This window comes from Bombina bombina, chromosome 5, assembly GCF_027579735.1.
Source record: "Bombina bombina isolate aBomBom1 chromosome 5, aBomBom1.pri, whole genome shotgun sequence".
Taxonomy (NCBI): domain Eukaryota; kingdom Metazoa; phylum Chordata; class Amphibia; order Anura; family Bombinatoridae; genus Bombina; species Bombina bombina.
This window is the reverse complement of record NC_069503.1, coordinates 493,955,687-493,980,220: the sequence shown is the minus strand read 5'-3', so window position 1 is coordinate 493,980,220 and position 24,534 is coordinate 493,955,687.

Genomic DNA, 24,534 nt, shown 5'->3' with positions numbered 1-24,534 from the left:
TTTAATGTGAAACAAAAAGTAAGCAAATGACTGTGCACAACTGGATCTTGGGACTCTAATGCTTACTGGCTGATAGAGATAATGTCCACAGAAAAGGTTGGCTTTATTCAGAACAGAAAACAGAGCTGTAATGAATTTTGAAAAGTTCTATTTTGAACTTTTTGAGTGTCAGATGCCTTTAAAGTGACAATGTACTGTAAAATTGGTTTACCTTTAATGGGCTAGATTACAAGTGGCGCGGTATTGTTAACTAGCTTGCATGTTGCTTAAAGGAACACTAAACGCAATTTTTTTCTTAATGAATTAGAGTATGCAATTGTAAGCAACTTTCTAATTTACTCCTATTATCAATTTTTCTTTGTTCTCTTGCTATCTTTATTTAAAAAGCAGGAATGTGATGCATAGGAGCAGGTCCATTTTTGGTTGAGAACCTTGGTGGGTAAATGTCAGCCTCCAATAAGCAAGTGCTATCCATAGTGCTGAACCTAAAATGGGCTGGCTGCTAAGATTTACATACATGATTTTCAAATAAAGATAGCAAGAGAACAAAGAAAAAATGATAATAGGAGTAAAATAGAAAGTTGCTTAAAATTGCATGCTCTATCTGAATCATGAAATAAAAAAAATAGGTTCAGTGTCCCTTTAACTATTAGTGCACCTTAAAACTTTGCATAGAGTGTAAGGGTAAAAAAAAAAAGTTCACCAAACACAACATAAATACATTAAAATAAAGTATTGCACTGATAGAGATACACTTTCTGATAGAAATATTTTATATAAATATTAATAAAAAAATGTTTGAGAAGGGTTAAAAAGGTATATGGTATGTAACAAAGTATTTGACTGGGAAGGGCTATTATGTATACAAATATGTCTAAAAATATGTATGTGTGTATATATGTACATCTGTATTTATGTATTTATATAGATATACGCATACACGTATATACGAATATATACACATATATGCAGGACTTGTGTGGCTCAGAAATTTAAATTTCGGATGCAATTAATTTCCCCGAATGTTAGTTGGCTACACTATTTTGTATTTGTTTTGTTTACAACTAAACAAATACTAAATTTTAGTTAAATGTTTACATTCATGTTTGTTAAAACTATTGTAAATGTTCAAAGCTACAGGTGAAAAGTTCACCTACAGCAGTTTATACTTACCTTTTGAGCTCTTAACCTTCTATTAGCGAGGCCAGGTCTCTGGCAAGGAAGAAGATCAAGTTAGCCTGCTCTCCAGAACGCAAAAGGTAAGAATTAATCGTCAAAAAAATAAAGGAAACAAATTTCATCATGATGTATTCCTTTTCTTTAATTTTTGTTGGTGCATTCATCCAGATATTCATTTTGCCAAATGAAATCACATCTCTAATATATACACAGGTTGGAACCCTTTCCACTCAAATACCTAAAAAGGGCCAGTCAACACCAGAATTTTTTTGTTTAAAAAAATAGATAATCCCATTATTACCTATTCCCAGTTTTGCATAACCAACACAGTTATAATAATACACATTTACCTCTGTAATTACCTTGCATCTATGCCTCTGCAAACTGCCCCCTTATTTTAGTTCTTTTGACAGACTTTCATTTTAGCCAATCAATGCTGACTCCTAGGTAACTTCACGTGCGTGAGCTCAATGTTATCTATATGACACACATGAACTAATGCCCTCTAGTGGTAACAAAAACTGTCAAAATGCATTCAGATTAGAGGCGGCCTTCAAGGTCTAAGAAATTAGCATATGAGCCTCCTAGGTTTAGCTTTCAACTAAGAATACCAAGAGAACAAAGCAAAATTAGTGGTAAAAGTGAATTGCAAAGTTGTTTAAAATGTCATGCCCTATTTGAATCATGAAAGTTTATTTTGGACTTTACTGTCTCTTTAAACATGAAAAATCGTTTTATTCATTTTTATATATTGTAATGGGTTTTTAATAGAAATATTTAACATTCCAATGATCTTCACTTAGAAGAAAATTTTATTATTTTTAAATTTTTATTTCAATATATATTTGTGTAAATATATATATATATATTCATATAGATACATATTTATAAATAAATATTTTACAAAAAATAATCACACACATATATATATATATATATATACTGTATATATATATATATATATATATATATATATATATATATATATATATATATATATATATATACATATTTAAAAATGAAAAGAACATTTTCTTCTATGTGAAGAAAATTGGAATTTTAAATATTCATAACTATCTTTGCTTTAGCGCAGTTGGTCTAAAGCGGTGTCGGGCTAGTTTGCGAGTGATAAGTGTTAGTTTTGTTTGAACAGCGTGCCCCATTGAAGTTAACTCGATTGTGATATCCAAAGTTCTGAAGAAAGTGCGCATCAAATTTCTCTTGCACACTAACTTTTTACTTTCAACTTGTAGTACGCACGCTAACCCACCTGCTAACCTGCGTGCCACTTGTAATCCAGCTCAATGTGTTTTCAAAGCATAAAATATAATAGAAATTGTTTTGTAATTTTTATTTTTGGATATAAAATAGCTGCTTTTGCTCATCAAATACACAGCCAATTTAAATACGCTCATACTTATAAACAGTAATTTAAAATGAACATTTCAGTGTTTGTCCGTACTACCCCATGTTGATTCTTGTTCACACAGGTTATATTTTTAGAGAATACAGATGCATTCATATTTTCAGTATAGGTGATGGTTTTAACAGGCAAAAACAGCTATTTCAAACAACAAAATAAAGGCAAAGTAGTTATTTGTAATCAAATTAACACACTCCAGCAGGTAAAATAGATAACTGAGAACACATTAAATGAGGGTTTACGGTACAACTGTCCATTTACTAGTAGAAAATGAACAAGTATGGCCTAAAATAAATAGAAAGCATTCCAAGAACTACCTGTATGTGTTCCTTGTGTTATGTAAATCACAAGAGTCGTCACTAATATTTAACTTTGTTTAAATAATTTTTTTCTCTCAAAATGTTTTGCAAAGGAATCTTAATGTTCCATTTTGTGCAGCCAATCAGCACGATGTGAGGTGCAATTAAACATATGTTGCTCCTTATGCACCTCTGTAGATCCACCAACAAAAATAAATCTAGTTGTTGTTGTAGTATGGCAAAGGGCATAATAAAGAATATTATACCCACTAATAGAATAAAACATAATATGACTTGTAGGGTGAATCACTCAATAGAACATATTTCTTACATTAAAGGCAAATGTAGCTGGAACTGGAACTGATTTTTTTTTTTAACATTTTAAATAGCTTGATTACTTTTTTTTCACATTTTAATAAATGTTATTGTTAGTAAAAATTATATTTGAACATTATTTTATTTCTTGAATTCTGTTGTATTTAAAAAATAACCTATTTGTATTAATTATTAACTATCTGCATGCTATTTATCTCTGCATAGAATTTTTCCATTTGTTGCCTTGGATTTGGTTTACATATTTTTATTAGAACAAGCATTTTTTTTCATTCTTGTCAGTAAGTTAACATAGCTGTGTGTCTCTAAATTCAAATGAGTTAGGTCCCATGCAACACTGTACACAGTTTACTGGGTCACTCCAAAAAACTTCATTAGTAGTATAACATGTCAAAATTAGTCACTTTAGAATGTAAACAGCTCCGGAAACAGAAATGAGCGGGCCTCTAGCCATCTGCTTTGTGTGTTTCTTCCATTTTCTCACTATAGGCCTTGATTTTTGTTCGTTCTGCCAGATGATCATTACCTTAGAATCAGCTAAGTGTCTAGCTGTAGCATAGAACTAAAGATGTCAACAGATTGCTATGCCTTCCGGAGGGGGCACAAGTCTCTTGACTCAGCAGGGAGGAGCAACAGCTGGTGCATTCTAAGACTTCTATTCCATCTTCACTTCTGTTAGTACTTTTTTTCCCCATAAAACTCTTGTCATTATTAGCAAAAGCACCCTGGTGTAATTCAGCATTTATAAATGCTTGGCAAAATCTTTCCTCTCTTGTTTGCCTTGCAGCCTTATTATCATATATAAACAGGACCTTAGTTTGCAAATCCATTATTTGCATTTATTATATGTGTTTCAAGGTGCATTATCATTAATGTACCTAAGACATTGTTATCTAAAATTAATATTGATAATATCAGTCATGCTATAATTGTTCAAAATAATAAATAAATGTGCAGGTTTTGCTTTTAATCTCTCTGTCTCTCCATCCTTTTCGTTGCCTCCTCCATAGCCTAAGGTTTTTCTATATATGGTTTCAGTATAACTATACTTTTCCTTCTAAGACAGGACATGTTTTGCTTACATCCCAGAGGCCACTTTCACTGTTAAACAGTAGGTATATTAGATGTAGAGATGAATAATATAATTATTATATGCATTGATGTGGATACATAATGAATGACTGTGTATTAAAGGGCCAGTAAACCTAAAAAATAATGTTATATAATTCTGCACATAGTGCAGAATTATATAACATTATATTAGCGTTAGCTTTATAGAACATAATATTCCCTGTGAATTTTTATAAAAAAAAGACTGCTTTTCAGACCCGCTCTCTGTGCTCTACTGAGCGAGTCTGTTTTTATCACACAGCGCATCTGGCCAGCTGTCTAGTCACAGCCCAGCCCGACCGCGCCATTACACTAAGTGCAGCTCACTCCTGCTCTGTCTGACAGCGGGAGCGAGGTGCACTGAGTGTAATGGCGCGGTCGAGCTGTGACTGTACAGCTGGCCAGATGCGCCGTGTGATAAAAACAGACCCGCTCAGAAGAGCACAGAGAGCGGGTCTGAAAAGCAGTCTTTTTTTTATAAAAATTCACAGGGAATATTATGTTCTATAAAGCTAACGCTAATATAATGTTATATAATTCTGCACTATGTGCAGAATTATATAACATTATTTTTTAGGTTTACTGGCCCTTTAATGGGGTATAAAGCAGTTGAGGCATTGTAGTAGCAGTATTAAAGGGACAGTAAAGTCAAAATTAAACCTAACTTGACTGGATAGAGTATGACATTTTAAACAACTTTCCAATGTACTTATATTATCAATTTTGGTTAGTTATATTGGAATCCTTTGTGAAAGAGCTATCCTAGGTGAGCTCAGGAGCATGCATGTGTATTTAGCAGCCTGGCTGCTGTTTTTGCAACTTTGTTTAATGTAGTGTTATACAGTGTTGCAAATACTATGACCATAGATTGCTATATACATATGCATGCTCCTAAGCTCATATCAGCCTACCTAGGTTTAATTTCAACAAAGGATGCCAAGAGAACATAGCAAATGTGATAATAAAAGTAAATTGGAAAGTTATTTAAAATGATATGCTCTATCAGAATCATGAATATTTAAGATTGACTTTACAGCACAAGACTAATGGTAAAAGTTTATAAATGTCACTAGAACCATAAAATATAATTATTTGCTAAATCTCTGTGATTCACCCTATTGCTGAAATCATCATTTAAATACATTTTAAGGCTGCATCTCTGAACCTGAAATTACAAAATGTATGATTGCGTTTCCCAGTTTTCCTTTGTGATATGAATAATAGATTCAAATTAACTTGAATTCCATGCTTCTACTGTCTGTCTCTTGCTTCTGTTTTCTCTCAGTGTTTATCTCAGAGCTGTCTGTCAATGTATTTTACCCAATGTCATCATAGTTGTTTAAAGGGACACTGAACCCAATTTTTTTTTCTTTTGTGATTCAGATAGAGCATGCAATTTTAGGCAACTTTCTAATTTACTCCTATTATCAATTTTTCTTCATTCTCTTGCTATCTTTATTTTGAAAAGAATACATCTAAGCTTTTTTATGGTTCAATACTGTGGACAGCACTTTTTTTATTGGTGGATGAATTTATCCACCAATCAGCAAGAACAACCCAGGTTGTTCACCAAAAATGGGCCGGCATCTAAACTTACATTCTTGCATTTCAAATACAGATACCAAGAGAATGAATAAAATGTTATAATAGGAGTAAATTAGAAAGTTGCCTAAAATTGCATGCTGTATCTGAACCATGAATGAACACATTTGGGTTCAGTGTCCCTTTAAATAAAGCAGAGTGAAAAAAAAGCAATCAGCCATTTAACTGATGATTCATTTAAAGGGACACTCAATCAAAATTAACCTTTCATTAATCAGATACAGCATGCAATTTTAAACAACTTTACTTCCATTAACAAAATGTGCACAGTCTTTTTATATTTAAACTTTTTGAGTCACCAGCTCCTACTGAGCATGTGCAAGAATAAGCGTGTATGCATTTGTGAATGGCTGATTGCTGTCACATGGTACATGTATGCATTTGTGATTGGCTGATGGCTGTCACATGGTACAGGGGGAGTGGAAAAAGACATAACTTTTAACATTGTCAGAAAAAAAAAATCTACTACTCATTTGAAGTTCAGACTAAGTGCTATTGCATTGTCCTATTATCTTGCATTTGTTGATTATGCAAATCTACTGTGTTGAATGGTCCTTTAACACCCCTGTTCTGAGGCTATATCATGGTTTGCCCTTGTTACCATTTAAACATCAATTTTTTTGTGAGTTACCCATACAGATCATGTGTCATTTCTTTCAACAGCTATTTTAAAAACACCTTTGTTTTGCAGAAATAGTTAAAAATACACTCAGCAGCAGCTTTAGTATTATAATTTAGTTAAAAGTTAAAAGAGTTGAGAATTTTGCCTTTTAAATATAATAGAGCCTTCCTAATTTTTCTGCATTTAACATTACATTTTTAGAAAAACAAAAACAAATAAGGATTGAGATCAATTAAGGTTGCACTGACTGATCATTATTCTTGTCAAGCAAAATAAGATTTAATAAGAACACATGAGCCACACACCTGTTATTCTTGGCAAGTGGTTTTCCTCCAGTTGTGTTACCTATTTAACTTTTTATTTTCATTTTTTTAAGCTATTAAAAAAGTTGGTAAATGTATTACTAGGAAGACTATTTAAAACACGTTTAGAAATTTGTCAGAAAGGGAGATGTTTAACTGTCTCTGTTCTCTGGGGAAATAGCTTTAAAGTGCCGGATAAAACAATAATAAAGTGGTTACTCATTAAAAAAAACAAACTTTAAGTTCTGATTTACTTTTTGAACTGAAATAGATAAAAGGGACATGCAACCCAGTATTTTTTTATGAGTCAGGTAGAACATGTCATTTTAAATAATTTTCCAATTTATTTCTATTATCCAATTTAAGTCATTTTCTTGGTATCCTTTTTTGAAAAGCAGAGATATAGGGCCCCATGTACTAAGAGATGGGCGGACAGCTTCTCAACTTGCAAAGCTGTCCACTTGCCTTCACTACATACGGCAGCAGTTCTGTTCGTCCGTTGGCCCATATGTATCATTACACACTCATCGCAGTGTGTAATGCCCGCTCTTTCATTTGCACGACTGAAGGGGCTGTCAATCACAGAGAGTGAACAAGCTCTGGGTGATTTTCCCTCACCACCTCAGAGGTGGCATGGGGTGTAAGAAACAGCGGTCTAATGATCACTGCTTCTTACATTGCGGGAAGCAGGCTTGCATAAGCAAACTTGCCCTGCAAAGGCTCCGGAGCAGCTTGCGTTGCTTCGTACATCGAGCCCATAAGCTCAGGAGAGTGCACGTGTCTGTAGTACTATATGATAGCAGTATTGCAAAAATGCTATACATTTCAAAGAGCTCTAGATGACAGCACTTTTTCTGTCATGTAGTGATCCAGGCATGTGCAAGCTACCTATCTAGATATCTTTTCAACCAAGAATATCATGAGAATGAAGCAAATCTGATAATAGATGTCAATTGGGGAAAAAATGTATGCTCTGTCTGAATCACAAATGAAAAATTGTAGTTTCATGTTAAATATGTATACAATAAGAAATATATAATAAAATAGGATTACTAAAAATGATCCCTTGAACCTTATTGAAAGGTTTAAAAACTCAAATTATTTGCCATGTTTGTAAAAGCCTTTAAGTTATTCATTAGTTTGTACTTTGTTATTTACCTAAATATAGGCTGACCATATTGCCGCTTTAAGAAGGAACACATATGAAAAATACATGTCAGGGTTCTTATACAAAACATTTCTTTAAACAGCCCTGAAACCAGCCCTGACATATGTATTTTTCATATGTGTCCCTTTTTAAAGCGGCAATATGGTCAGCCTACCTAAATAGGTACTCATGCTATAGCTGCCCCTGCCAGTATAATTTAGCAATCTAAATTTACCATTAAATAACTTTAACTAAGCATATTTAGGGAAAGGAAATTAACTGAATACATCAATTGTAAACAAATAATATTGAGTTAAAATCAAATTTTACATATAGTAAATATAATGTATAACTGATTTTGACTCATTTGATCATCTTTGGGATCTAAAGGGTTAACCTTACTCATAATGCAATGAAGTCACTTTCTTGAATGTCAGTGACAGTATCAACATATTGCATTTCAATGGATTGCTCCGGCGTTCATTGGGTGGAATGTTATACACAATATACAACAAAAAAATAAAATAATAAATAAAGGCATTCCCCATTTAATATAAAGAAATCTGTTACATGTGCTCTGTCAATTAACAAAATCTGTGGACAGTAGCTGGAGACCTCTTGTTGAGACCAGATGCATGTCCCATCTCTAGAGGTTATTTGATTAATTGGGGTGATCCACCCTGTATATACAGGGTCAACACACAGAAGCTTTCATTATTTTCTTCATTTACATCAATTAGAATTATGGCATGCCCTGGGCTACTCATGACTTCTAAAACCATGATCTATTCCTATATGATGTTTAAATAGAGCACTAAAAGGGCAGTGCCATATTTCATTAGCAAATAAAACTTAACTTCTATTTCCAACCATACAATGATTTATCTTTTAATGTATTAATAGGACATTAGCATAAATCATTTAAAAGTCTGAAGAAACAAATTTATAGCTATCTGCATGCCGAAACAATCAATTGAGTAAATAAGCATTTTATTTTGGCGTATTACATGTACTTTAATACAGCTGCTGTTGTATTAATGTAATTTAATAATTCAGTGATGCTTTCACATTATGCTAGAATATTGTTTAATCAATAGATTTTACTTATTGCAATGAAATGGATGAGTTCATGAATGCATATTAGGCCTTGCCTGCATATATATAACATAGTGATTACATGAATTTTTACAGTGGGTATTTTTTTTTTTTTAACTTTTTTTTTGGTTACACTTTGCTAACATCATTTATCTTTTTTCATTTTCTTTGTTATTCATTATTAATTAAGAAATAAAGAGAATAAATATAAGTGAAACAATAGAAGATTTATGTAATAACAATGGACTTAGATTAATTGATTGTAGTGCCAAAACTATGATATATTATAGTTTGATGTAATAAGGTCATGGATATCATGATGCAATTAAAGTAAAACAAGCTAGTGGCAATGATAAGCATATGTAAGACACACAGAAGCTCTGTATCCTAATTTTTGTTTATGTCAGTTATCCTCATGTTGTGTCACTCTGCTAGGTAGAATTAGGTTTAAGTTATTTAGTTATTTCAAATAAACATAATAATGGACAAGAAAATCTAGATTTTTATCGCTGGAACTTCAAATAGGAGCTGATGTGATTTTATATGTGTTCATTTTAAATACAGACTACTATAATAGTGTAGGGCTGCCTGTCAGCATGTAACGTGTTAAGGGTCTTACCCCCTGCCTGACATGGATCTAGTAGTGAGTGAGTGTTCTCTGAAAGATTGTTGTAGTGTGGTGGGCGGGGGCTTAGTACTTACTATTTAATAGCTTGCAGGCCTGTCCTCAGCCTCTTTGTTCCTGTTCGTCCAAGGTGTTTTTCTGCAGGAGCTGTCAGGATGGATCGTGACAGGAGATCTGCTGCAGTGCCCAAGTGGTTCAGGGAGTCCAAGATGTCACCTTCTCGTCGTGGGAAACCTGCAGAAAAATAAACGATGAGTATCCAGGGGGAGGGAGAGCCTGTTCTCCCCCTCCTTTGGCTGTTCCTTCTAGTCAATTTATCATACCCCCCCCTCTGTCCCTGACTGTGTGGCCTATTGGTGGGGAGTGGTCGGGCCTCTGCTTCAGATGGGCTAGGCCCAGCCCGTAGTCTCCTAGACGATATGGCCCTCTCTGGTACGCCTTCTCTGTCAGGCGTCTTAACCACCGAACCCCCGCAATTTAGTGGCTGGGCGATCTGGCAGCGGAGCATGGGAGACTGCATCTATGGCTCCCCTCACGTCGGCAGGCTTGCCAGTGGAGGCCTTGTCAGCTGTACTATCTTTGGTGTGGGTCATCGCAGCTGCAGTGGGTCCTGGGGTGCCTCCGGAGGCGATTCCTTCATCCGGGGCCTCCATCCCCTCCTTCCAGCTTCCTCATAGTCAGGCAATGGCGGCGGCCAGAAGTGCGGGCCTTGGCAGCACGGCGTCTGGGCCCTTCACTTCGGGTTTTGTGGTCCTCCAGGCGCGGTCGGATGACATCACTTCTGGTGACGTCATCGACCGGAGCACGGCACTCACGTGTGGCAAAACGGCCACCAGAAGTAAGCGGAGAGCCTCATCCACACCCACCGGTAGGATGGGAGTGCCCAGGGTGACTGTGTAGTGCATGACAAAGACAGTTAGAGGTGCGGCAGCTATACTGAGGGGCAAGGCTAGGAGACAGGCGCAGGCTCAGTGGCATCAGACTCAGAGGCTTCCAGGCATGAATTCAGATGGCATGCAGGTCCAGGGACAGGGAGCGCAGTTATCGGCAGGGGTAACCAGCATTAACCCCTATTGTCAGTACTTGGCCTGGTAGTATGTATGGGGGTGTGAATGAACCGGCCGACTTAACAGTAATGGGTTACAAGGGTGGGAGAGGCCCTTAAACCGTAAGCCTGGGTACTCCCATCTCCCTTTTTTTCTTCTTCACAGGTGGCGACATCCAGAACCAGACACATGGAGGCCGTGCTGGGACCATCTGGGATATCCAGTGCACTGCTGACATCTACACCTCAAGGATTTCGGAGTATAGAGACAGCGCAGTCTACAGGTGTGGGACCTAGCATGGAGCTACAAGGTAGGATGGTCCCACTAGTGTATGGGACTAAAATGGGGTTCAGTAGCGACTCAGACTCAGATGGTGGGCGATCATTGGGCTTAAATTCTAAAGGGCATAGGAGGATGTACCATATGCTAAGGACATTGACAGGGAAACAGGGTGCCCCCTCAGGGATAGTTGGGCCGGTGACGGTCTCACCGGGGGTGGCGGGTCAGGCACAGGGTACAGCCATCTCACATGCACAGCCATCTCACATGGGTCGGTGCTTCCAGCAGTTGGGTAACCCAGCATAGGTAGCGCAAGTAGGACATCAGGGGCCCTAGTGCCTCACGGCATTGGGCAAGTGACAGGATCCGTAGTCCCCCACATAAAGTGGCCTTGCGAGGAGATTCTTATGCTTGTTTTGTTCCATCACTTCACGCCCACCTTAAACCTAAAATCGTGAATAAGATTAGAGACACGAGGTATGTTAATTTGTTTGAGCTATTGGTAGAGGCTCTTAGGGATAAGGAACGCAAAATAATTATCTTGAGTGGCTTTGCTGCTTCTGAGTCCTGGTGTCATGCTATATAGAGCATCACCCAGATAGGGCCATTGACATCATTAAATACATGGACACTATTGACTATGTATATACTAGATACGGCGAAGGGCTATGGCGTAGCTATGACATGGAGTTTCGCCATAAGCTGTCTGGGAATCCCATCTTGACTTTTGGGGCAATGGACATGCATCTCTGGGCCCGCTTGGAACCCGAGCAGCCAAGTGCTCAGCCCGAGGCTTAGCATTTGGCCGTGGCGCGTAACCCGCAGGGTGTTCAGCGGAAAGGGAGGGAATGTTGGAAATACAATGACAAACAGTGCAAGAGAGGAAGCAACTGCTCCTTTCAGCACAATTGCCTCTACTGCAGTGGGCCACACCCTGGGCTGGAATATAGCCGCAGGAAAGATGGTTCAGGGTCAAAGGGGCCAATCAGGGGACTTATTTTGGGAATTAGAGATGGGTTTATCATACCCATCTCTTTGAGGATAATGAGGGCAAAAAGCCACAGAAATCTTAAGTCAGCAAGCGAGTATCCTGGGATAGTACGGGACAAGCTAGGTAAGGAGGTCTTGCTGTGGCGCATTGCGGGTCCATTTCCTGATTTACCCTTACCTTATTTGGTGGTTTCCCCTTTAGGGGTGGTACCGAAGAAGGAGCCGAGTAAATTCAGGCTTATCCAACACTTATCGTATCCTAAGAGAAGTGCTCGAGCTGGTGAGACAGGAAGGGTATGGATGTCTGATGGCAAAGCTGGATATTGAATCCACATTCCACCTACTTCCCATTCATCCATCATCATTTCTGCTGATGGGCATCAAATTTGAGGGCTTATTCTACGTAGATAGATGTCTGCCAATGGGCTGCTCGGTCTCATGTTATTATTATCGGTTATTTGTCATGTGCCTACTTCAAGATATTTAGCTCATTTCTGCACTGGGCAGTGGAGTCAGCAGCCAGTGGGGGTGCTATTGCGCACTACCTAGATGACTTCTTGCTTGTAGGGGCTCCTTGTTCGGGTGCTTGTAGTCATTTAATGGAAATAATAAGGGATCTAATGCGGAGGTTCGGTGTTCCTCTTGCAGAGGATAAAACACAGGGCCCATACACGAAACTTTTTGGGCATTGAGATAGACTCAGTTGCTGACTATGCTCTGCCACCTGCCGGAAGACAAAGTACGGCGAATGTTGGAAGCAGGTTCTATGGCTGCTGCAGCACCTTGGATATCCTTGCGGGGATTGCAATCAGTGTTAGGGCTCCTGAATTTCGCCTGTAGAGTGATTCCCATGTGTCAGGTTTTCAACCGACGCTTGGAGGAACCACTGAAAGGTGGAGGTAGGAAAGGTAGGCAGATCGGAATCACGTTCTATATGAGGGAGGATTATGGCGTTTGGCAATGTTTTTTATTAAGGTTCAACAGGGTGCTTCTGTGGAGGGAAGACCCCATATCTAGTCGGGCATTGCACCTTTACACAGATGCAGCCGGCGTGTTTGGCTACGGGGCATACTTAGAGGGTGAATGGATTGCAGAACCATGGTAGTGGTGAGGTACCTGTGACATTTAGTTCTAAATATTAACTTTGAGGCACGGCACGTGCGGGGAGTGAAGAACGTAGTGGCAGACGCATTGTCCAGATTTCAGTGGGCGCAGTTTAGGAGATTGGTGCCAGAGGCTGTGACTAACGGCCTTCCATGTCCCCCTCTAATATGGCAAATTGCAGGAAGTGGGCCGAGGTGTTACCTTTAATACAGGCATCCCTGGCAACATGGAAGGCGTATACGCATCATTGAGAAGAATGGGTACGTTTTTGTCAAGAGAAGGCAGTCCCCCCCCCAATGATGGATCCCAGGTACTGTTATTAGACTGGCTGTTGCGCTTATGGAATGAAGGAGTCAGGAAAGGTGGGGTGCATGGGAGATTGTCCGCTGTGGCATTCTTTAATAGGATGTTAGGGCTGCCTATGTATGCTGTATGTTTCTAGTTCAGCAGCTAGTGAAAGGTTGGGGCCGGCTAGAGCCATGTCAGCAGGATGTAAGGGAACCGATTACAGCACAGCGATTCCGCAATTTAATCCATCGCATTCCGCAAGTTTGTTTAAAAAAATTTGTTTATCCTAGCATTTGCCCTGGCTTTTTTCGGGGGCTTGCGGGTCAGGGAGCTAGTGTCTCCTTCCAGGCAGGCTCGGGATAAAGGGGTCCAGGTCCTGCATGTGCGGGTCTCGAATGACTCTCTTCTGGTTTACTTACCTAAGTCCAAGATAGATCAGGAGGCAAGGGGTACATGGCTGATGCCCCCCTCCCAAGCGGTTACTGAGATTTGTCTGGTAGCACTAGCTAGGTCCTATCTAGAAGTGCGCCCTGCGGGGTTTGGGAAAATGCTTATTCATGAAGATGGGATGTGTTTGTCCAGGTATCAATTTCACAGAGTGCTAACTAGGGTGGCATCCTTAGCTGGGTTAGACTCTAAGAGGTTTGCTCCACACTCTTTCCATATTGGGGTGGCTACTAGTGCTGCAGCTTTAGGTTGGCCGGTAGAATCAATTAAAAGGTTGGAGCGTTGGACGTCACAATGCTATAAGGTTTATATCCTTCCTTCTGAGCGGTCTTAATGGTTCGCATTAGTTTTTGTTTCTTGTCCAGGTTGCCTTCCCCTTCCCTCTTTTTCTTTTGCATGGTGTGGTCAATAGCATGAGGAACAGGATTTAAGTACCCTTTATTTGTTTTAGGAGTTTCCCATTGCCCCCTCAGAGTATGGATAGAGGGGCATTCCTTTACTCATTGGGCATCCCAGATGGACAGCAGTTAGGATTTTCCCCATCCCAGGTCTCCTTGTGGTGGCTTGCTTGCAGGGGACTGTGATGGAATGAACTTCCACAGTCGCTTCAAGAAGCTCAATATAGGTGGGGGAGACCCCACTTAATTATTCTCCATCTAGGGGACAATGACCTAGGTTCTGCCTCAGCATTAGATCTCATCACGGTTATGAATTATGACATTCGATGGCTGGCTACTGCCTTCCAAGGGGTGAAGTTAGGCTGGTCTAATATAATTGCTAGACTGCAGTGGAGGAATTTCTCACCTAGAGCAGCATATAGGGGCAGGAAAAAAGTGAATAGGGAAGTGGGGAAGGCGGTCATGGCCACTGGAGGGTTTATAGTGATGCATGAGAATTTATCAGCAGACAAGAGACACTTGTACAGACTGGATGGCGTGCACTTGTATGATGTGGGTTTGGGAATTTTCCTTTCAAATTTGAGAAGGGCTTTGCTTACCCAAGTTTAAGGGCTGTGGTGGCAAGAGCTTTCCTTATTGATAAGGTTAGTCTCTTGTGGCGGGAGGTCAAGTCTTAATTGGAGGGCGGAGCCCCTTAGAGGGGGGGACTGTCGAGCTAATGGGTGGAGCGATGTCCCTAGGCACAGCCCAAGGCGTGCTCCACTCCATGGGCCTGCTGACCGTGCTCTTCTAGGGCGTTCGCTGCTCCTCGTAGGCTGGGCCCTAGCAGAGGTCCAGCATATTCCTTAAAGCCTTGTCCTCTTGATGTTTGGGGTTTAGCTAGAATGCTCCGGTGTCGCCACTCAAGTTGAGGACTTCGTGAAAGTCTCCAGTTAATTGTTTAAGTTATAACAAAAGTGACCATGACCGGTCTTAACCCAACCTGGTGTCAGTGTTTTTGTTCAAGGGAAGTTTAATAGTTAAGGGGTATTAAGATAGGAATGTCCAATGTGGGTTCACGCCCTTATGATAGTGTAGGGCTCTCTGTCAGCATGTAACGTGTTAAGGGCCTTACCCCCTGCCTGACATGGATCTAGTAGTGAGTGAGTGTTCTTTGAAACGTTGTTGCAGTCTCGTGGGTGGGGGCTTAGTACTTACTATTTAACAGCTTGCAGGCCTGTCCTCAGCCTCTTTTGTTCCTGTTTGTCCATGGTGTTTTTCCCCTCCCATCCCTCCCAAGTTGTTAATGTTGTCGTTCTTTTGCAGATCCTGGGTCATGGCGGCAAAGTAGATGATATTTTTTTAGTTTAATGCCTGAGGCAGGAGTCTGATTAGTTGAACTTTCTCTTGTAAGACCTTAGCCTTAAGTCCCATCCCCTAGGTGACATTTGTTTGCTGTTTGGCTTTCAGTGTCATGTCCCTTGTGAGGTAGTTTAGTTGTCCCCTGATAGCGGGAGGTCAAGTCTTAATCAGAGGGCGGAGCCCCTTAAAGGGGGGCGGTCGAACTAATGGGTGGAGCAATGTCCCTAGGCTCCACTCCATGGCCCTGCTGACCGTGCTCCTCTAGGGCGTTTGCTGCCCCTCTAGGGTGTTTGCTGCTCCTCGTCGGTGGGGGCCTAGCAAAGGTCCTGCATATTCCTTAAAGCCTTGTCCTATTGATGTTTGGGGTTTAGCTAGAATGCTCCGATGCCGCCATTGTGAAAGTCTCCAGTTAATTGTTTAAGTTATAAGAAAAGTGACCATGACCGGTCTTAACCCAACCTGGTGTCAGTGTTTTTGTTCAAGGGAAGTTTAATAGTTAAGAGGTATTAAGATAGGAATGTCCAATGGGGGTTCACACCCTTATGAACTGTATCTACAGTGGTTTTCCAAAGAAAAAAAATCAGAATTTATTTTCACGTACAAGTAGAAATATAGGGATATGTTCCATAAGCCTAGAGCAGGGGAGGTAGACTTAGAGCATGAGTGCAGAAGGTGGCACTCAAAGCAAATTTTATTACAGGACAGGAGACTCCTATTTTGCTTTAACTTTCTTTACTACTACCAATGTAGCCATTAAAATATAACAGAACATAACAGTTAACATTACAGAGAAAATAAATGCCAGACATATTGAACCAAGGAGAGCATTTTCTTAAACAATGTAGAAAAGAAGAACCAATCAGCTTTCTCATATCCACCATAAAGGGACCAATGACCCCAATTATTCCTCTTTCTTTTGCTGCTACCATAAAGATAAGTATTGCAGCTATTAATCTTGCTTGATTGTATTACTCTTTGTATTGTATTTTATTACTCTGTCTCTCTTTCTCCCCTTTTCTGCCTAGGCTCTTGCACTCTCTGAGCTGTCTTTTTCAAAATAAAAATGTTTTAGTTTGTTTCAGTTTTTTAAGGTCTCCTTACCTTTCTAATACATTCCGTTTTGCTTTCGTTTTTCCTTCCTGGTATTGCCTTGTGCTGTTTTCACTCCAGCTCTCTTCTCCTGCTAATGAAAAAACTCTGGTGGCCATTTTAATTTGTTCCCGCCCTATAACGTTATCTTTCCCCACACCTTTTTACCTCACAACTCCTTACAGCTCTCTATACACTACAGCTGTCTTCTACATAGCAACATTGTAAAATTTTCACAGAATTTTTTTTCCTGTTTTGTTACTCAGTTAAATTGCCTGTATAGTTAAGGGAATATTTTTTGCCTGTATTTCCTTTTTCATCATGTCTTCCCCTCATGATGATAGCCCCTTACAGGAAAAGCAGTACAAGCTATGATTGACCATTTTAATTCTCAAATGGGAATATTATTAGATGCTATTCAAGCTTCCCCTCCTAAAAAGTCTCGTAAAAGAAAATTATATCCTGTTTCTAAAAAGTCCAGAAATGTTTGTCATACTAAAAGTCTGCATTCACCATACTCCTCCTTTCCAAAAGGTGTGGGAACTAAAAATAATTCACCTTCTCCCTCAGAGGGAAAACTTATGAGTCATAAAAAAAATCACAGAAATACATAGACACTGCTGTTTCTCAAAGTGACAATGATTTTTCCTCAGAAGATCATTTCAGTCAGTCTGACTCTGACAATTTTTCAGAAAATAAAACATTTATTTCAGACAATGATTCTCACTCAGATAAATCCCCTGCTCCAAAAAGACTAAAAAAAAACCTATCTCTAAATCCAACTCCATTAAACCTTATAATTTTACTGACAAAATTGTGAATCCTAGATTTAATCCAGATGAACTCCAACATCAGAATGGTTCCCTTCTAAATAAATAATAAAATGCGTGCGGAATGCCCTCACCCCAATTTACCTAATAACCCTGCTCAGGAATTTCGAAATTTTCTGAAATTTCAATGGAAAAATCTCTTTTGGAAGTTTACATGCCTTCCCTTTGGTGTATCCTCCGCCCCTTGAGTATTTACCAAATTAATTAAACCAGTTGTTTCCTGGCTCCGCCTTCATGGAGTCAGGCTTATTGTATACCTGGACGACATTTTGATAATGAACCAAGATTGTCTTTCCCTCCACCAGCAATGTCAACTCACAGTCAATCTCCTTTCCAATTTTCTCATCAATCAGGAAAAATCAGAACTCTGAAAAACACAAAATCCTCTACCCTCAGTCTTCCAAAAGATAAAATAAAAAATATAAGGTAGGAAATTGTTTCCCTCAAGACAGTGGCTCGGATTGCAGGGTTACTATCATTCTCAATTCAAGCTATTTATCCTGCTCCTCTTGATTATCGGACTCTGCAGATATTAAAAATATTTTACCTTGAAAAAGGTTTTCCTTACTCCCACAAGATTCCTCTCTCTCTCGAAGCCAAACAAGAACTCTCTTGGTTGCTCAATCATATTGAAGCCTGGAATGAGAGAGCCATTTTTGGTTCTATCCCGGATTTAGTCATCGAATCAGATGCCAGTCTTTCTGGCTGGGCTTCCAGATGTTGTCCTTCCATTACAGGTGGTAAATGCTCTTCCAAAGAGAAATCTCTTCACATAAACTGTCAGGAGCTTCTTGCTGGATCTTTTGCCATCAAAAGCTTTTCTTACTTCAACCATCCCACATCCATTCTGTTGAGGATGGACAATGTTTCTGAATAGTCTTGGAGGTACCAAGTCAAAGGTTCTATTGGATATTACAAAGGATAAAATTCATTTCGGCCTAGCTCAAAACATTATAGTGAAAGTTGAATATCTCCCCAGACTTTTGAATTCCATGGTGGACTGGGGTTTCAGATTCCTCAAAAACTTGAGCGACTGGAAACTCAATGTAAGGAATACCGTTTCTCTCATACTGTCCCTTTAAGAGCACTCCTCCTCTTCACTATAAATTAGCATAACTTGCATAGTTAGTTGCTGGATTATTGAAGCAGACTATTCTACTTGAAGCTTTGTTACTACTAGCCACCTAACTTGGATGTTTCCACTGACCTATTCTACTAACTTGTTCCTTTACCTTCAGCACAGTTTGTTCCTGTCAGCTTCTCCTCTCACACCTTGGGACACAGACGCCCGGAGCTGCGGTTACGTCATCAGCTACCGCCCGCTCCTGTCAGCAGCGTCTCTCTCCCCCTGAGAAGCGGTTGATGCGGTTTGCCGCTAAGTGTTTCTTACCTGCTCAACTATCCTCCGGTAACACTAACTGTTCCCTTCTCCACCTAAGGAAGGTATGAACTTTGTTTTCCATAACTTATGCCACTAATAACCACTCTGTACTCTTAGCATCTCCGGAGTACAGCGGGTTATTCTCTGGCAATACTAACTCACACTGTTAACCTAGGAAACTCCTATTACAATTAGGTTAGCATTGTGAAACATCACATAATTTTATTTTAAGTAAAATATTTGGTTACTTGTCTCAAAAATACCAAACTGTCATAATTTGTAAATTGTTACATACGTTTACATAATAATCCAGCCAGAAAAGGTTACAGCACATATCAACCTGAATAAGGTTATATTGTTACAAATTATTTTCTTTGTGTTGTTATTACCTTAGTTCTATTTATTTCATCATGGAAATGGAACCTACCACTATGGCAGACCACTTAAAAAGTTTGTCTGATAGGGTTGACCTTTTATCTAACTCATTCAGAGAACTACAATTGGAGAACCAGGCCCTAAAAGCCTGTCTTAGGGAAACGTTATCTGCCAAATCACCTGCTACAGAACACTCTCCTGAACCTGCTGTATCAACTCCAGAAAGGTTCTCTGGTAATAGGGCACAGTTTAGGGAATTCAGAAATTCATGTTTACTCATGTTTCAACTGAAACCCAAGACTTACGCCACAGAAAGAACCAGAGTACTAACTGTGATCTCTTATCTAAGAGGTGAACCAAGGGCATGGGCAGATGCCTTCTTTGAATCCGAAGATCCTATCTTGGGATCCCTAGATGCATTTTTTTCTGAGATGTCAACACTGTATGAGGATCCATATAAACAGATATCTTCAGAAAATAATTTGAGAGCTTTAAAACAGTCTAAAAACCCCGTTGAAACTTACATTACACAATTCAAGATTTATGCAAGAGATGCTATGTGGAATGAGATTTCTCTCAAAAATCAATTTCGTCTAGGTTTAAGTGAAGAACTTAAAGACGAAATCTCCCGTATAGGAATACCTGAGACTTTGGAGGAATTCTACACAGTTGCTATCTCTATTGATCGGCGTCTTAGAGAGAGACGCAGTGAAAGAATTGGTATTGCAAAGAGGCCTTCTGTCTCACCTACCACTTCTACAAAGGACTTACCACAACCCATGGAGATAGGATTTATAAAGGGCCCTTTATCTGCTCAGGAAAAAAACAGAAGGAAGACGTTGAACCTATGCCTATACTGTGCATCACCCAAACATGAGGTAAAAGACTGCCCCCAATTGGCAAAACAGAAAATAGGTAAGATAAAAAACCATCAACTTAATTTCTTCTCTAAACTTGTCTCTACCACATACCTCACTATTCCTGTCATTTTACAGTGGGATTCCTGCAAGATCCAGACAACAGCGTTAATTGACACCGGATCTTGTGGAAACTTCGTTGACATGAATTTTGTGATTAAAAATAAAATACCTATAATTTCAAAGCAAACACCTGTCTCTGTTAAAGTTATTGACGGTAGCATACTTTCAAGCGGGCCACTTACTCACCAGACAATTCCTTTGACTTTACACTTAGGGAACCATAACACTGACATGATATCACTTGATGTTATATCTTCCCCCATGTTCAAGGTTATCCTTGGAATAAATTGGTTAAAGGCTCACAAACCACATATAGATTGGGCTCACCTAACCATATCTTTTCCCAAGGTAATAGAGAAAACACAAATGACAGACAGCTCTATCCTCCTCTCTGTGATTAATAGTGAACACCCCATTCCTCTACATTATCAGGAATTTAGAGATGTATTCGATAAGACCGAAGCAGAAAGTCTTCCACCACATAGGGCATACGATTGCCCCATAGATCTCCTTCCTGGGGTGTCCATACCTTTTGGACACTTATATCCACTGTCTAAACCCGAATTAGAGCACCTAAAGGTGTACCTTGACGATAATCTTAAAAAGGGGTTCATAAGACCTAGTACCTCCCCCGCTGGTGCGGGAATATTTTTTGTGACTAATAAGGACGGTACACTCAGGCCTATAATAGACTATAGGGAGCTAAACAAGCGCACTAGGAAAAACAGATATCCCCTTCCATTGATCCCAGAATTAATGGAAAGATTACGCGGCTCCTCGTATTTCACAAAGTTGGATCTCAGAGGAGCCTATAATCTGATAAGAATAAGAGCTGGGGACGAATGGCTTACAGCATTTAGGACTAGATATGGTCTTTATGAGTATACTGTAATGCCATTCGGACTGTGTAACGCCCCAGCTACATTTCAATGTTTCATAAATGACATCTTCAGGGATATACTTGACGTGTACGTTATAGTCTATTTAGATGACATTCTAATTTACTCTTCTGATTTGACCCAACACAGAAGTCATGTCAAGGAAGTTTTGCTCAGGTTAAGACAAAACAAATTATATGCTAAGCCTGAAAAGTGCATATTCGAAGCAAAAAACATAACCTTCTTAGGTTATAATATCACTGAGCAAGGTATCTCTATGGATAACAAAAAGATTTGTGCTATACTAGACTAGCCTACTCCTTCCTCCAGGAAGGACGTACAGCGTTTCCTTGGATTCTCTAACTTTTATAGGAAGTTTATTCCTGGATTCGCTGCTATTTGCAAACCTCTCACGGATCTCACTAAACAACAACTTAAATTCTCATGGACACTCCAAGCTCAAGAGGTGTTCGACTTCTTAAAACAAAAGTTTTCCTCAGAACCTATTCTGAGGTATCCTGATCTAACTCACCAGTTTGTTTTGGAAGTTGATGCCTCGGATTATGCTATTGGAGCAATCCTTTCACAAAGGCCCTCTTGTAAGGAATCTCTCCATCCCGTTGCATACTATTCCAGAGTCCTCCAGCCAGCAGAGAGGAATTACCCAGTGGGAGAAAAGGAGTTATTAGCCATTAAATGTTTATTTGATCACTGGCGGCATCTCCTAGAGGGTGCAGAACATCCAATAATCATAACTTGCAATACCTTCAAACTAATAAAACACTCTCCTCAAGACAATTGAGATGGAGTCTCTATTTTTCTAGATTTCGTTTTACCATCTGTTACAGGCCAGGTGATAAAAATGGAAAAGCTGATGCCCTTTCTCGACTGCCTATCAATCTAAATCCAGAATATCCACCTACTACAGTTGTTCCACAAGAGTGTTTCGTTGGGTTAACTACATCCCAGATCAAAGCAGATCAGAATCTTAGCACTGATATTAACCTAGAAGATCTCACATTACACACCGATGGATTGTATTACAGGCAGAACAAGCTATTTATACCTGTTAACCTTCGCCAATCCTTACTAAAGCAAGTGCATGACTCACCCTTAGCAGGACATATGTGTGTGGAAAAAACCACGGAACTACTCACTCGATTCTACTGGTGGCCAGGACTCAGACAATCCGTACGTAGCTATATATCCAACTGTGATACATGTGCCACCTCTAAACATGCAAAACAGCGACCCTTTGGGTTCCTACAACCTATACCAGTACCAGATAAACCCTGGGAGAAAGTTTCCATGGACTTTATTGTAGATCTTCCTAGATCCAATGGATTTAATACCATTTTTGTCGTCACGGACCTCTTCTCCAAAATGGCTCATTTTATTCCGACAACTGCTTTACCTACCTCTAAAATCACTGCTGATCTATTCCTTAAAGAAATCATTCGGTTACATGGTATCCCGAAGGTTGTGATAAGCGATCGAGGGTCACAGTTTACATCCAGATTTTGGAAGAATCTCTGCAAATCTCTTCATATGGAACAATCCCTCACGACTTCTTTTCACCCACAGTCTAATGGACTAACTGAAAGAGTGAACCAAAGCATTGAACAGTTCTTACGCTGTTATTGCTCCCAAGAACAGCATACGTGGGCTGATTATATCCATTTAGCGGAATTTTCTTATAACAACCATGTGAATTCCTCAACTCAGTTCACTCCTTTCTTTATAAATTATGGGTTGCATCCCCGAGCGGACTTCTTGCCCAGGATAGACACACCTTGCCCTCAGGTGAATGATACGGTGAATGATATCTCCCGAGTTTTCTCCTCAGTAAAGAAGCACATTCTTGATTCCCAAACCACTCAAAGTAAATACTACAACTTGAGGCATAGACCTGGACCAACCTACACAGTTGGTCAACGCGTTTGGTTGTCCACTAAGAATTTGAAATTGCACTACCCATCTAAAAAACTTGGACGTACTTTCATTGGACCGTTCCTTATTTCCTCAATCTCGAATCCTCTCACTGTTACCCTGGATCTTCCACCTTCACTTAAGGTGCACCCTACTTTTCATATTTCTCTGGTAAAACCTTGTCATTCGGATGTACCTCCACTCTCTCATCTTCCGGGTGTTTCAGCACCAACTGACCAGGAAGAATTCCAGGTTCATAGTATTTTAGACTCCCGACTTGTTCGTGGACAGCTGTTTTACCTTGTCCGTTGGCTGGGTTTTGGTCAGGAAGAAGACTCATGGGAACCTGTCTCCAATCTTTCTGCGCCCCGGTTGATCTCTCAGTTCCATCGGAGGCATCCGGACAGACCTCGTCCTTGAAACCTCGCTGTGGTTTCCTTAGGGGGGGGACTGTGTAAGGAATACCGTTTCTCTCATACTGTCCCTTTAAGAGCACTCCTCCTCTTCACTATAAATTAGCATAACTTGCATAGTTAGTTGCTGGATTATTGAAGCAGACTATTCTACTTGAAGCTTCGTTACTACTAGCCACCTAACTTGGATGTTTCCACTGACCTATTCTACTAACTTGTTCCTTTACCTTCAGCACAGTTTGTTCCTGTCAGCTTCTCCTCTCACACCTTGGGACACAGACGCCCGGAGCTGCGGTTACGTCATCAGCTACCGCCCGCTCCTGTCAGCAGCGTCTCTCTCCCCCTGAGAAGCGGTTGATGCGGTTTGCCGCTAAGTGTTTCTTACCTGCTCAACTATCCTCCGGTAACACTAACTGTTCCCTTCTCCACCTAAGGAAGGTATGAACTTTGTTTTCCATAACTTATGCCACTAATAACCACTCTGTACTCTTAGCATCTCCGGAGTACAGCGGGTTATTCTCTGGCAATACTAACTCACTCTGTTAACCTAGGAAACTCCTATTACAATTAGGTTAGCATTGTGAAACATCACATAATTTTATTTTAAGTAAAATATTTGGTTACTTGTCTCAAAAATACCAAACTGTCATAATTTGTAAACTTTATCAAGAACTGAAATTGTTACATACATTTACACTCAATCATTTGATTTTCCTTCACCTCCATCATATCCGAGGCCCCCCCTCAATAGAACTGTTTGCGTCTCGCTTCAATTGTCAAATTTGTCCATTCTACAGTTGGCATCTGGATCCGGAGGCGCAAGCAACGGATGCTTTTCTCCAACCTTGGCCTGTGTCTGGAGTTTATGCCTTCCCTCCTTTCATCATGATTACCAGGATCCTTTCCAAAGTTTGTCGGGAATCCCACTCCCTGCTTCTAATCACTCCCTTTTGGCCTTCCCAACCATGGTTCCCCTCTCTCCTGGAGATAGCAATAGAACTTCCCCTTCTTCTTCCATCTTCTCCAGAA